Genomic DNA, 14,926 nt, shown 5'->3' with positions numbered 1-14,926 from the left:
GTTGTGACTATAGTTGTGCACGATATCTTGCAAAATCAGTGGGATTGAGTAATGCCAATGAGGATTTCGTGGTTCAGCCAAGGAAATACGAGTTTGGTTCAGCCATTCATCATTCATTCTCATGTAGGATTGCACATTGGAGGCATGCAAACGGTGGAGGAGATTTGAGGCATCAGATCTGAGCTAGTTTGTGTGTAACAGGTGGAGATAGTAGTGACTACTTGTGAGGAGTATTGTACTATGTATTGTTACATGTTATCAATCATTATAATATACAGATAGTGTGGGGTTTTCAGCTGTATGCTTTCCCCGGGTTACATACTGTGTTAATGTGCGCATGTGATTGATGTTTCATTGTTTTTAATGCTGCTAAATTGATGATCAACGTAGAGGAGGTTATGTATTATGCATGTATTCCGCAATAGTGTATAATCAGGATAATCTCTGTGAATAAGTGTCATATTATTCAAAATTTCTAAATGTGAGACTAGTTTTGAGCAACTTAAGCAGTTGTTGACACATGCACCATTGTTAAAGATTGCGGATCCAGGTAAAGGTTTTGTGGTATGCACAAAATCTTGCAAGAAAGGACTTGGTGGAGTCCTTATGTAAGATGGACAGGTGGTATGCTATGAGTTGCGAAAATGAATGAGCACAAGCATAACTACCCCACGGGCCACACATGATCTTGGGTTGGAAACAATTATACATGCATTGAATATGTGGAGACATTATCTTCTAGGTTGGAGATTTACATTGATGAGTCATCATAGTGGTTTGTGGTATCTATTTGACCAACCGAATTTGAATGGTAGGCAGGCTCCGTGGTTGGATAATATCGATCGGCTCAATTTTGAGATAGGATATATCAAAGGTAAAGAGAACAAAGTGGCAGATGCCCTTAGTAGGTGGATACAGGTAAACCACTTAGTAGCGATGAGCTCCTATAGGACAAACTTACAGGATAGGATCTTGCAGGTAGGTCAATGTCAGATATATGGAGATTATGCACAGGTTGTAGCATAGTATTGGTACAGGTACAAGTGATAATACAGTTGCAGGTACAGGTGCATGTGGTAGTATAGTTATAAGTACATGTAATAGTACAGGTATAGGTGATAATACAGGTATAGGTATGGGTATAGGTGCAGGTGCACAGGATGTGGACTATTGCCTTACAACATATGGATTAATTAGACTAAAAGATAGGATATATGCGTCAAATAGCAGTGAGCTCAAGAAGGTAATCTTGAGGGAGTCTCATGAAAAACCATATTCGGGTCACCTAGGTTAGACACTAACAAGAGTGAAGAGATTTTATTATTGGCTGAACCTGAAAAGGTATGTAGCAAAGTTTCTGGCTAGATGTTTTGATTGTCAGTGTGTGAAGGCAGAGTGTAAGCACCCAGGTCGACTGCTACAGTCAATTGAGATTCTAGAATGTAAATGGGAGGTCACTTCCATGGACTTCATCACAGGTTTTCCTAGGATAGTGAGACAACATGATTCCATCATGGTTGTTGTGGGCAGGTTGACAAAGGTTGCACATTTCATTCCAGTGAAGTCTACATTCTCAGCTAGCAATGTAGCACACATATTCATTAGAAGTATGGTCAGATTGCATGGTGTTCCAAAGAAGATTGTTTTAGATAGGGATGCAAAGTTCACTTCCAAGTTTGGAAGGATTTATTTGCAGGTTTGGGCATAGAGTTGGCCTTTAGTACAACTTATCATCTGCAGACATATGGACAGAAAAAGAGGGTCAATAGGATATTGGAGGACATCTTGGGGATGTATGTGATGCATCAGCAACAAAAGTGGGAAGATTATCTTCCACTGGTAGAGTTCACTTACAACAATGGATATCCAAAATCTTTGAGGATGAGTCTATTTGAGGCATTGTATGGACGAAGTTGCAATAATTATGTTAGTTGGAGTGATCCAATTAATAGGGTGTTGATTGGACCAAACATGTTCGTAGACATGGAACGGGAAATGCATGTTATCAAGGGGAATCTAAAGGAAGCACAGGATAGGCAGAAGAGCTATGTAGATTAGAATAGGTCATTTAAGGAGTTCCAAGTTGGGGAACAATTGTACTTGCACATCAAACCAAAGAAGAGCTCCTTACAAATTGGATCATGTGCCAAGTTGGCACCACGGTTTTGTGGACCCTTCAGTATTGTTGAGAGGATTGGGCTAGTAGCCTATCAACTTGCACTGCCTCCGACAATGAAATTCCATGATGTTTTCCATGTATCATTGCTTAAGAAGTATGTTAGAGATGTTGATCATGTCAGTGACTTGTTTGTATTGCAAGTGGAACCAAATGGAGAATTCCAGTTTAAACCTCAGTGTATATTGCAGAAAAAGGTGTTCATGCTCTGGAATCAACCAATCGACCTAGTTATAGTGCAATGGAATCACTTTGGTCTCGATGAAGCTAAATCAGATATGGCGTATCAAATGCAGGCTATGTATCCTTCCTTGTTTGCCGGTTGAGGAAAAGCAGTTTTGGTATGGGGTTGTGGTATATGTCTCAATATATGTTTTGGTATATGTTTGGGTGATGTTTGGTATATGTACATATGTATATGCATCTAGATACCACCATGAGATATGTTATAAATCTCCAATAAGCAGTATGGTGTCATGTCATTATGATGTTATTTTTTCATGTTAGTTTTCTTCTCAGCAGATTGATCATTGTAAATACTGCATCGAGCTAAGTTATAAAGCTCCATCGGCAATATGTTTTGCTTACAACAATTTTGTGGTTATAGGTGTTTTTTAACATCAAGGACGGTGTTCCCCCAAGGGAGAGGAATCTGTAATAGCGCTGGTGAAAATTCCATGTAATAAAAGTTATAAAAAAAAAGGCAAAATAATAACCATGGTTGATGGGACACTTATTCCAAGTTGAATGTTGGACAAGACATCCTAGTGTTGGTGTTCATTTGGTTATTAATGGCGAAGGAAAATGGAAAAGGCAGTGGCTAAGGATTTGGAAAGGAAAAATGGAATTTTTGGCACATGTATTTATGAAAATAATGAAAATTAGGAGAAAAGGGAGGTGAAAGGTCACAGGTTACATGTGACGAGGAAAATGAAGGAAAATAATGGAAAATGTAGAAAACAGAGGCCTCATCCATAAAAAGGCTTCTAAGGATTAGTTGGTAACCTTTTGTCAGTTTAGTTTTGAAGCTCTCTCATTATTCTCTCTCTCTCATACTCTTGGATACTTAGAGTTTTCTTGGAGCACTCTTGGAGGGTGTGGCATACTTGGATTTTTGGAGCAAGAAGGAAAAGGAAGAGCAGAAAGTGCAAGAGGACATTAGGATCAGTAGCTACAACGGGATTTGCTTGCATGTACAAAGTTTCATGTATGTTTTCCTCACTAGTTTTGGCATGCATGGCATATGAATGTGGATTTTTGGCCATGATTTGTCACTGGCATAGAGGATTTCCTAGATTGACAAGGGATTACCTAGCCTTGCCATTTCTTGGATAGCCATGGATATTGTGGATTTATTTCATTGTTTTGTTTTCGTTGGTTCTCATGTTTCCTTAGCTTGGGTTGAGTTATTAGTTCTTGGAAGCCTTGGTTGGACAAACACTCTGGAAGCCCTATAATAGCTTGGGTTGAGTTACTAGTCCTGGAAGCCTTGGTTGAACAAATTATTTGGAAGCCCTTAGTGGGTTGAGTTACTATTCCTAGCAGCCTTGGTTGGACAAACGCTCTGGAAGCCCGCCGGCAGTTGTGGGTTGAGTTACTAGTCTTGGAAGCCTTGGTTGGAACAAACGCTCTAGAAGCCATGGAATGCTTGGATGGAGACCAATCTGACGATGGTTTTGTGATGTCTAGTCGTGAGGTGAAATCATTGTTTGATGGGCTAAGGTGGATGGCCTCTAGAAGCCCTAAATGGTTTTGTATTGATGTGTTCTATGAGATCCCACATTCATGCTTGGAATATGGCACGGGGATGAGTGAATGAAGAGAGGCTTGGCTCAGCCATTCTACGGTCGGGTGGAACGTGAAAGTCCCATCTTAGGTTTGGATTATGCATCATCAATATGAGGTTATTTCTCCTTGTATTTCTATGAGTATTATGATGGCTTATATGTGGATTATATTGCTATGATTTCATTGGTATTTTTGTTGCTATTATGCTAGTTATATATATGTTTTATGACAATAGCTATGTATGGATCTCATCATGTTTTTACTTGTAAATGAATGAAAAATGTATCTATGACCTAATGGATGAAATATTAGTTAATGTGTTGAGGCATCAATGTCTCTAAGTGATTCTCAACTAAGTATGATACCCCTATGCTCAGATATGTTATTTGCACTTGTAGATTACATATTCGTTATATGTTTGATGAAATTCCTGACATGGCTAGTAGGGGTCCAGTAAATGTATTATTCAAGTAATTGCTTTTGCACTGTCATTTCACTATTATCTTACTATTCTGAAGATGTCAATCTATTATAGGTAGTGACCTAGGCCCTAGGCCTGAAAAAGTGGCTCAAATCCTGGGAATGCTAGCACAACATTATGCAAAAAAGTCCCTAGACATTGGCTTGCAGGCCTGTGAGAGCGTCCAGAGGTTCTTAGACGCTGGCATGCCCATAACATGAGAACGTCCAGAGGTCAAGTGGTCCAAAAGCTCCGTGGGACCCAGGGGCTGGTTGGTAGAAAGGTTGGATTGGTTCCTGAAGGTCCTAATGCTAATGTTGAATGTCTGTATGGGTTGTTTTGTCAGTTTCACTTCCTTAATGTGACTTAGGAGGTCGAATCATATGATAGTGGCCTCCCATTGCATGTTTACCCCGACTAACCGGTCGCTTGGGTAGATGTGGGAGGAGGGTGTTACATCCACATACCTACAATAGTTTCATTTGAACATTAAGTACAAGAAGGGAAACACCAACAATGTTGCAAACTACCTCAGCTGATCGTCGGTCATGGTACTGAACACTGTGCTCGACTCTTGTGGGCATGCAACTATGGGGTGGCCGCATCTTTTCAAGAGTGATCCAGAATTTCGCAACACATACCAAACACTCCTAGAACATAAGAAAGTTCTAAAATTTCACCTCCAAGATGCATTGTTATGCCACAGAGGACACCTTTATGTTCCTTCATGCGAGCGTTCCAAGATGATTTGGGAGGCACAATACAGTTGGGTCGTTGGACATTTCAGGGTAGAGAAAATAGTGGTAGTGCTGTAGAAGTATTTTTATTGGCCAACCCTTTCAAAGGATGTTGGGAGGTACATTAGATCATGCACTGCCTGCGCCATTTCCAAAATGACCTTCAACAAGTAAGACCTGTATACTCCTACGCCTACTCCTAGTCGACCTTGGGAATCAATCTCCATGGATTACATGTTGGGCCTTCCTTCTACTAAGCATGGAAATGACTTCGTTTTCATGGTTGTCGACAAATTCTCTAAGATGGTTATTCTTGCGGCCTGCAAGAAGAGTATCACAACAAAAGCCACTGCTAAGATCTTCTTTGAACAAGTGTGGGTACGCATTGGGATCCCACAGTCCATTATCTCAAATTGGGACAAAAGGTTCCTAAGTACATTTTGGTCAAGCCTCTGGTCGATGTCGGATACTAAGCTCACTAATTCCAAGACTTTCAACCCCCAAACTGATGGCCAAACAGAGGTCGTCAATAGGATGATTATACACATTTTGCATATGTACGACTCAAAGAATCCATGCACACGGGATGAAAGCCTCTCTTATATCTAGCATAGCTACAACAAAGTTCTCCATAACTCAACTAGCCACAACCCCTTTCAAGTGGGATTGGGATTCCAACCATTATGTCCCATTAATGTGGCCATACCATTTGCATCTACTCAGACAAATTCAGCTCATGTCCAGTCCAAAGCTAACAAGGCTAACAACTTCATTGAGTGCATTCAGCACATCTGCTAGCAGGTCCATGACATATTGGACAAAGCTAATGTTAAGTACAGGCAATGACATGATCAACATTGGGTGCCACACGAGTTCCAGGTGGGCGACAAAGTTTGGCTACATCTGTAAAAGGAATGCCTCGCTCGGCCCCACTGGAAGCTTCACCCACTCCAATATGGGACATACACCATCACTAAGGTTGTAGGGGACAATTCCTTCAATCTCATCATTCCATCATGCCTTGTCCTGTACCCAGTATTTAATGCAGACCGTCTTCGGCTATACTTTCCACCATTGTTGGACACATTCGACATTGCAGAACAACTCATACCAATGGAGTTAAACCCAAACTACATGGAATAATCCACAATTGAGTAGATCATGTACACACATTTCAAGAAGACTCACTAACAGAGGATCCAACTATATCAAGTTGTCAAAGCAGGTTAACTCCTTCACCAAGGCAAGTGGTTCACCAAGGACCAAGTTTAACAAAAATTTCCTCACCTCATGGAGGCTCTGCACGCAATGGGGACCATTGCTTCCTAAGGAAGGAGGATTGATCTAGGTGTATATTGGTGGCCACCTGCCTATTCCACCTAGACCTCCAGTTGGTTTCATGATTTTCCTTATTTATAGCAACATTTACTATTTTTAGCAGTTTTTCGGGTCTTGGACTTTTGAAGTAGTTTTGACCCCCTAAACGACATTTTTTTTAGGTCTGCAGTAGGCCCATAGCCATAGGAAAGGGCCTGTGGAAAATCCTATAGTACTCAGAGAGATATTTCCAACGAGGTATCTTACGTGCCAAACAAAGATAATATGACCAAGTTACGACCCCGGGAAGTTAGTTGCCCAATTAACCCCAACGAGGCCCACAAACTCTTGATGTTCCATCTACTAGGGTTCGGGTTTTGGTTTTTTAGGGTTTTCCCTTGTTGTTCAATAATAAAAATTCCCTTGAGCCTCATTGTAACACAGTTCAAAAGCATGTAGCCGCCACATCTCTCCTCAGAGATAAGCTACCATCACCCGAGATAGTTTATTTCTAGTTCTGTATGTAAGCATATTGCAGTTCTTTGATATTAATGAAATGAAGTTTTATTTATGTTGCCTCTCTGTTTTTATGTGTATATCGGTATTTTGTTGTGTTCTTGCATAAGTTCGGACCAAATAATCCAAAAAATCTTCAAATGGAGATACTTGTGTAGATGAATGCTTGGCACAATTGTAGGCATGTTGGATGTAATGTAAATGCTCATCTCAAAGTTTAGGATGCTTACCATAATATCCTTGAAGGAGATACACTACTATTTTGTTCACTACTTTTGTCTGACCATCTGTTTGTGGATGAAATTTTGTGCTCTTCTTCAACTTTGTGTCCGTGAGTTCCCATAAACTTGACCAAAACTTCCTTATAAATTGAGAATCTCGATAAGAAATAATCGAAGTAGGTAGCCCAAAATGAACCCATACATTTTGGAAGAACATCATTGCAGTTTTTCCAGTTGTAACGTGTTTCTTACAAGGCATCAACACACACATTTTGTTGAAACAATCCACTATAACATATAAATAATCATGACCTTTCCTAGACATTGGTAGTTCCCCAACAAAATCCATATAAATACTTTCCCAAGGACGAAAAGGAATAGGAAGTGGAATGCAAAAACCAAATTTCCTATTGCTTGGTTTTTTAGTAGCACACATAGAACACCCTTTACATATATTGATACAATTTCGTTCATACGAGGCCAATAAAAATATCTTTATAGTTGAGAAACTATTTTTCCTACACCAAAGTGACCAACAATAAGAGAAGTATGGGCTTCCCTTATGACATTAACTCTTTCACCCTGTGGAATACACAACTTGCCAAGATGATACAACAACTTGTTATGAACATGATAATCCAACTCTTCAACATGATTGCCTTGACTCAAAGTTGCATAAACATCTTTAAAATATTCATCTTGAGCATATTGTTCAATATAACTTTCATGCATGATTGAGTTATGCTTAAGAATGACATATGCATTAACAATAGGCCTTGATAACATATCTGCAACTTTGTTGTATATACCTTTCTTATACTTGATAACCAAATGAAATTGCTGCAGAAATCCCATCCATTTGAAATGTCTAGCTTGTTTTAGCTTGGTTTTTTATTGTAAATATTGCAAAGGTTGATGGTTAGTATGAATAATTGTTTCTTTTCCCATCAAATATTGCTTCCACTTCTTCACACTTTGTATCAGAGCATGCAAATCTTTATCATAAGTTGGATAGTTAATTACTACATTGGAAAAGGTTTTAGAATGATAACATATTGGCTTACCATGATCCATCAATATTGCTCCCGTAGCATATTCACTTGCATCGGTTTGAACTTCAACTCTTGAATAAGATATGGAAGTGTTAGAACTAATGTTGTACTAATTTTCTCTTTCAAAGTGTCAAAGGATTTCTATTGTTTGCCTCCCCACTAAAATACCTACTTCACACTTGTCAAAGCATGTAATGGCGCTGCAATGAATGAGAAGTTAGCTATAAATTTTCTCCAATATTGGGTTGCTCCCAAAAATCTTCTAACTTCTGTTACATTGTTTGGTTTAGACCAATTCACAATAACATCAACTTTGGAGGGATCAATCTTCAATTCACCACCTCCTACAATATGACCCAAGTAAACCAAAGAGATTTTACCGAATTCACATTTACACCTCTTCAAATACAAGTTTTCTTTTTTGAATACACCTGGAACTTGCTTTACATGCTTGATATAATCTTCATGAGTCTTACTGAAAATCAAAATATCATCTAAGTAGACTGACAAAACAATCAAGGAATGGTCGCAATACATCATTCATAACTCACATGTGTTTAGCAAGTGTTGATCTGGATTTAACCAGGAACACAACAAATTATAGATATAACCATACATATAGAGATGCAACAAAAATAATACTTCATTTCATTACTATAAAATACTGAAATATGCTTACACACAGAAATGGAAATAAACTACCTAGGGCGATGGTAGCTTATCTCTGAGAAGAGATGTGGCGGCTACATGCCTCTGAACTATGTTACAATGAGGCTCGAAGGCCTATTTATTGTTGAGAAACAATGGAAGACCCTAAACATCCAAAAACCTAACCCTAGAAGATGAAACACCAAACTGTGGGCCCCATTTGGGCAAATTGGTACATCAACTTCTCGGGGTCATAACTTTGGCATACGATCTCCGTTTGACGTGCACAATATCTCGTTAGAAAGATCTATCCAAGAAATACAACTTTGGGAAGAGAAACATCCGTCCATGGACCCATGTTACTCCCAGTTTTCCCAAAAAAACGTCGTTTAGGGCCTCAAAACGGCTCTGGAAGTTTAGGACCTGAAAAACTGCGAAAAATAGTAAACTGTGCTACAATTAAGGAAAATGAAAAGCTAAAAGAAACAATGGTGGGGGTCCAAGTGGACTTGGCGGGTGGCCACCAATATCCACCTGGATCAAGTGCATTACAAAACCCAAACGACATAACTAACCATTCAAAACAGACCTTGTTTTGTATTGAAAGAAATTTTCCAAATATCATCTTCAACAATCCTCATATGATGATATATGCTTCTCAAGTCTAACTAAGTAAAATAAAAAGAATTCTTTAACTTATCTATTAAATCATCAATGTGAGGAAGAGGATATTTCTTCTTTACCATGATCTTGTTTAAAGATCAAAAATCCACACACATACGCCATGTACCATCTTTCTTCGGAACCAAAACAATAGGAGACCCACAAGGAGATGTATTAGGTATGATGACCCCTTTTTCAAACAATTCTTGGATTTGATTCTTCATCTTCACATTATCCAAAATTGGCATTCTATACATGCCAATATTCGGAAGTGGTGCATCATGTTGCAATTGTATCTCATGTTGGATTCTTGTTTTTGGAGGTAACCCTTCAGGTTCCTAAAACATATTGTCATAAGTGTTAACAACTTCAACCAATTCATGATTGAGTTTAGAATCACATCCTGAGAAAGCCTCATATTCAACAGTATCTTTAGCTTTAATCATCAACAACATAAAATTATTACTAGCACCCACAAGCCTTTTCATTTGAACTACACTAACAAGAGATAAGCTCATCGTCTTGTGATATGCTCTAACAATATACTTAACTCCATCTTTGAAAAGATGATATTTTTTCTCATGACAATAGAATATGGCTTTTAGGTCATATAAATATGGACTCCCTAAGACAATCCCACAAATATCAAGTGGTATAACATCAAGCTCTACCTCATCTATAAAATTAGTAGTGATGGAAAATTTGAGTTTACATTTTCTTGTTACTTGCAATTTGGAATCATCACATACCCAACCCAAAGGTTAAGGTTTTGCATGAGGTGTAGTCTCTAAATTAAGTTTCTTGACAATTGCTTCAAAGATAAAATTGACTTGAGTTCCACTATCAAATAATATATCAACCTTTGTATGTTTTGTAATGACCCTGATTTGAAAAAGCTCACTTCTTTCTTTATGATTTAGATATTCAATAGGCTTGCTAGAAGAACTAGTACTTGTGTTAGAAGCTATAACTTTCATTCCCATGGCTATGATTTTGGTTTCATCACCTGAATAAAATCCTAGATCTTGTTGAGTTGTAGCAGCAGTCTTTTGTTTCCCCTTATTACTGAACTTCTTTGGTCTCAATTCTGGATGTAATTTCTAACATTGGTCTTCATCATGGCTGTATTTGAACAATGTTTACAAGTAAGTTTCTCTCCCTCTTTCTTAGCGGTAGCATTCTTCTTAACTTTTCTTTTAAATTTCCCCTTTCCTTTATCTCAATATTTAAAGGGTTTCTTGTTGGACTCTTGAGGAACATTCTTTCCTCTTGATTCTAAATGAGTTGCCTGAACACATACTTCATCTATATTGATGGGATTAAGCATAAGTATAGATGTCTCAAATAACTATGTTATCCACCTATATACTTAAGGAGAGTATCTTGTGAGGTCAAATCAATGCCCAAGATTAATGCTCTTTTTCTAAATTCTTGTGTGTAACTTTGGACACTCTAACCTTTATCTTGTCTAAAATTTTGCCAATCCATATTTGTTTTTGCATGTAAGCTAATGGATAAAATTTCCTTCTTAATGAAGCTATGAAATCATTCCAGGAATAGATTATTTTTCCACTTTTATTCAAATATTCTAAAGTTTTGGACTCCCACCAGATAAGAGTTACACCTTCCAAGTGAAGAGAAGCAAGCTAGATATTTGTGGCATCGTCATCAATCTTTTGAATCATGCAATAAACTTCAATTTGGCGAACCCAATTATCAACTTTTCAGTATTTAATTCTCCATTATATATTGGCAATTCAAACTTGACATCAAAATTAAGCAAATGAGACTTAGCATGTCCTCTTGGAGATGTAGGAGGAGTGGGCCTATGTGAAGAAGGAGGTGTAAACGAGGTGAAGGAGGAGGAGGAGGTGGATGCTTGATCCCATTACCACCATAACCTTTTGGTTGATTATAACTTTCTCCTTGCAACCATGTTGTTCTCTCATTATACAACACTTTTACTATCTCAGTCATATCAAAGAAAGCCTTCCTGAAAGCTCTCTCATCCTCAGAAATCAAATCTTGTCTTCCTCCTTCTTCATGATCCATAACTTTTGGAGTGTGTGGTATTCTTGAGCCAACTTGAGGGTTAGGGTCTTAAAGTGCTCCTTCTCCTCTTCTCAATCTAAACCTTGTAAGCATTCAAAAACCTTGCAAATTTTGTCAAACCTTCACAAAAACCATGCTCTGATAACAAACTAATCCAAAATTAAAAAGTGAAGGTTTCTTGAAATAATTTGCACGCTATTTTATGTCTTTTAGGAAATGGATTGTGTTTGCAAAAGAACACAAAATTAAGTAAATTTTGCATAATTTTAACAGCTAAAGTGGAAAAACATGCAACATCAAACACAAGCAAATTGATAATGGGGTTCAGCCTCCTGGGTTACATCTCTGGGTCAAGCTTCCAATGGTGGCCTTTTTATTATATGCTAAAATTATAAATACATCAACATACAAGATTAAATATACAAAAATAGCATTGCTATCTTGCCCAAAATGCTAAGAAAACCCTTGTTTAGGCTCTTCTTGAGCTAAAAAGGTTGAAAAATGAGCAAAATTTGACCAATTCTCCACTTTGGTTTGCAAACTGCTCTGCAAATTGTCTCAATCCTGCTAATTTGAAAACACAAATAATTGTGGTCTATTAGTGGTGCCCATAATTAGTTGCACAGAGGTCACAGGTTCGACTTGCACTTCCCATCGTTATTTGTGTGATTTCGTTATAAAATATTAATTTTTTTAAACATATGGGCCAAAGCCCCTGCTTGTGACCAACTCTTGGTTTTGCGCAATGGACGCGACCATAGGCCGTGGTCAATAGGGCACGCACCCTTAGCGCCTCTCACTTTGTCTCTCTCAGTTCCTGATGGTTACATGACCAAAGGCCTTAGGCCTTTGGTGCGGGAAAAATGCCACGCGCCTCGGACCTATTCAACACTCCACCGGCAGTGGTATGATCCCATAATACCTATGGTTGGGTCAGTCTGACGTTCTCATTGGCCCAACCCTTCCCCCCATTGTTTAATGAATCCATATTAAATATAACGGGTGCGGCATAGTTAATAAGAACTACGATGTAGCCTAATTGGTCGAACGGTCGGTTTGTTGGTTGGAGGTCATGGGGTCGAACCCCACAGAGGATGTCGATCTATTAACAAAAATTTTGCACGAAATATGAGGCCACGTGGTGGCCTCTCATTGGGCCATGTGACGCCCTCTGATTGACCCATGTGGTGGCCTATGATTGGCCCATCCCATGAACCTTCAAACCAATACCACACATGCCATGTGTCATCACAAGATTGACCCACCTGTCGATCTGTACATCCTAGTCATCCTCCTGATGTCAGCGTATGTACTGCCACATGGAATCCGTACCTCCACAGTTAAACATGCATTTTGAATTTTTTTTTGTTTGCCAAAAATTTTAGAACGTGATAACTTCCTCATATGATATCAGATTGAGGCAATTCAAACGTCATTGGAACAAAACGATGAGCTCTACAATTTGGCATTGGTTTTGGGAGATTTTGAACACTTTCATTTTTTAGCATATTTTTTATCCTTTGGATCAGAACTTGTACCCAAATCCATTAGTTGAGGAGATATTATAAGAAGTCGCTTCAATTTTCCTAAAGAAAGAGTTTTATTTATTCTCAAACCCTTTAGAGAAATACAACTAACTGCAAGCCTCTCAAGGGCATCAAAATTCACTTCACTTTACAAAAAGGAAAAATTCACCGACACTAGAGAAACATAACTTTTTGGAAAAACAACGTAGCCAGTAATCACCTTGATGATCCACCTCACTCTCATGTAGGTCCAAGTTTTTCCTGTTCCTACAATGGGTTGCAATGGCTATGAGGTCGACAGTGTTGAAGCCTTTGCAATTTGTGAGTGAGAGAGCAAGGAAATTGAGGAAGGAATGCATTGTGAGCTCAAGGATTTCATCTATGATGATCATGCTCTTAAGGCTAAGTTCCTGAAGCCATGGACATGGCCTACTCATGACCAGGATCCAAGGGTGAATTTATCCCCCCCAGTGGGGTGACACAAGGTTGAAATCCAAGAAGCATGGCTTCCCCTTGAGAATTATGTTTGTTATCTTCTGTAAGTGCCTCACCAAGGTCTCTAGCGAGATGGAATAACAATTTCCATTGAAGACCTTCCAATGGCTCTAGGACTTGCATACTAGCAAAACCACACGCATTTCCTTGATTGAATCCATGAAAAACAACACATGCTCCAACACCTCATCTGGGAATGAATATGAATAATACCCTATATTATTCATCATTCCGACCTCCTCCACACCGTTGGCCTTCATTTAGAGATCTTCAGTTCCATTCCTCTTCTTTGTATCAACGGTTTCATCTCCAATCCCAAAAAAATTAACTATGAAATGATTGGGATTGTGATGTGAGGGATTGTAATTAATAAGCAGATATCTTGTAGCTTCTACAAATTTATTCTCCCTAAACTTTAGAAGTAGCCGCTGAGGGGAGAGGGGAATGGAGTTTTCAGACCCGTGGAGATATCGTGGCTTAAGAGACGCCATGTGATGTAGTGTAGTCACTGAAAGCTAGGGTTTTTTGTCGACCATGGTCTTCTAAATGAGAGGTTTGCACAACAATAGATGCCAAACCCCATTGTCCATCTCAATGAGAAGCAACTTTGTTTTATCCTTTACTTGAGATCTCATCTTGGTTGAGGATGAGACATAATGGCTACCAAGAAAGAATTGCTTTGATATCATTGATCTATATCTTGGGGCCAAGATTTGAGAAACTTGAACACCCAAAGAGAAGAAGAAAACACTCAAAGAAACTCTTTATTAAAATAAAGAAAAATAGTCACAACTACATTGTGGTAGATCCATATGTCCTTTTACAAAGTGGGACTCATTACTTATAACCTTCTTGAGTTACAATAGTATGGGTGAATACCATGGGTAAACACCATGGGTGGATTCCACTTCTAATTTGGATCAAACCAGGCATGGGCCCGTAGTCCTCGACTGAGGGACCAACCCACACATGTCCATCTCCAACAAGCTTCCTTGTCTCTAGCTAGACACTTCTAGAGAAGGGGCATTGGATGAAAATGTGAGATATTGATTCAACACAAGATATATTTGTATGTGCGTGTGTGAAAATAATTTAGTTAATATGGATATTCAAGTAGTTTATTTAAGTCTCGTGTTGAAATATTTTTTAAAAGTATAATTTATACACCTTGTTAACATTCAAAATTATCTATCTATCTATCTGTCTATCTGTATATATATATATATATATATATATATATAGATACATATCCTTACAATCATTATGAGAGCATAG

The 14,926-nt window shown here is 38.5% G+C and overlaps 1 pseudogene; it reads right to left on the bottom strand.

The window, feature by feature from the left end:
- The window catches only part of LOC149204971 (protein TRANSPORT INHIBITOR RESPONSE 1-like), a 58,595-nt pseudogene extending 44,714 nt beyond the window's left edge, over window positions 1–13,881 (bottom strand).
- Between the last annotated feature and the right edge of the window lie 1,045 nt (window positions 13,882–14,926).

Source organism: Pinus tabuliformis, chromosome 1_2, assembly GCF_031772625.1.
Source record: "Pinus tabuliformis cultivar Carrire ecotype Pingquan chromosome 1_2, CPIR1, whole genome shotgun sequence".
Lineage (NCBI taxonomy): Eukaryota > Viridiplantae > Streptophyta > Pinopsida > Pinales > Pinaceae > Pinus > Pinus tabuliformis.
The sequence above is the reverse complement of the archived record's forward strand: the minus strand, read 5'-3'. Positions and strand labels throughout refer to the sequence as shown.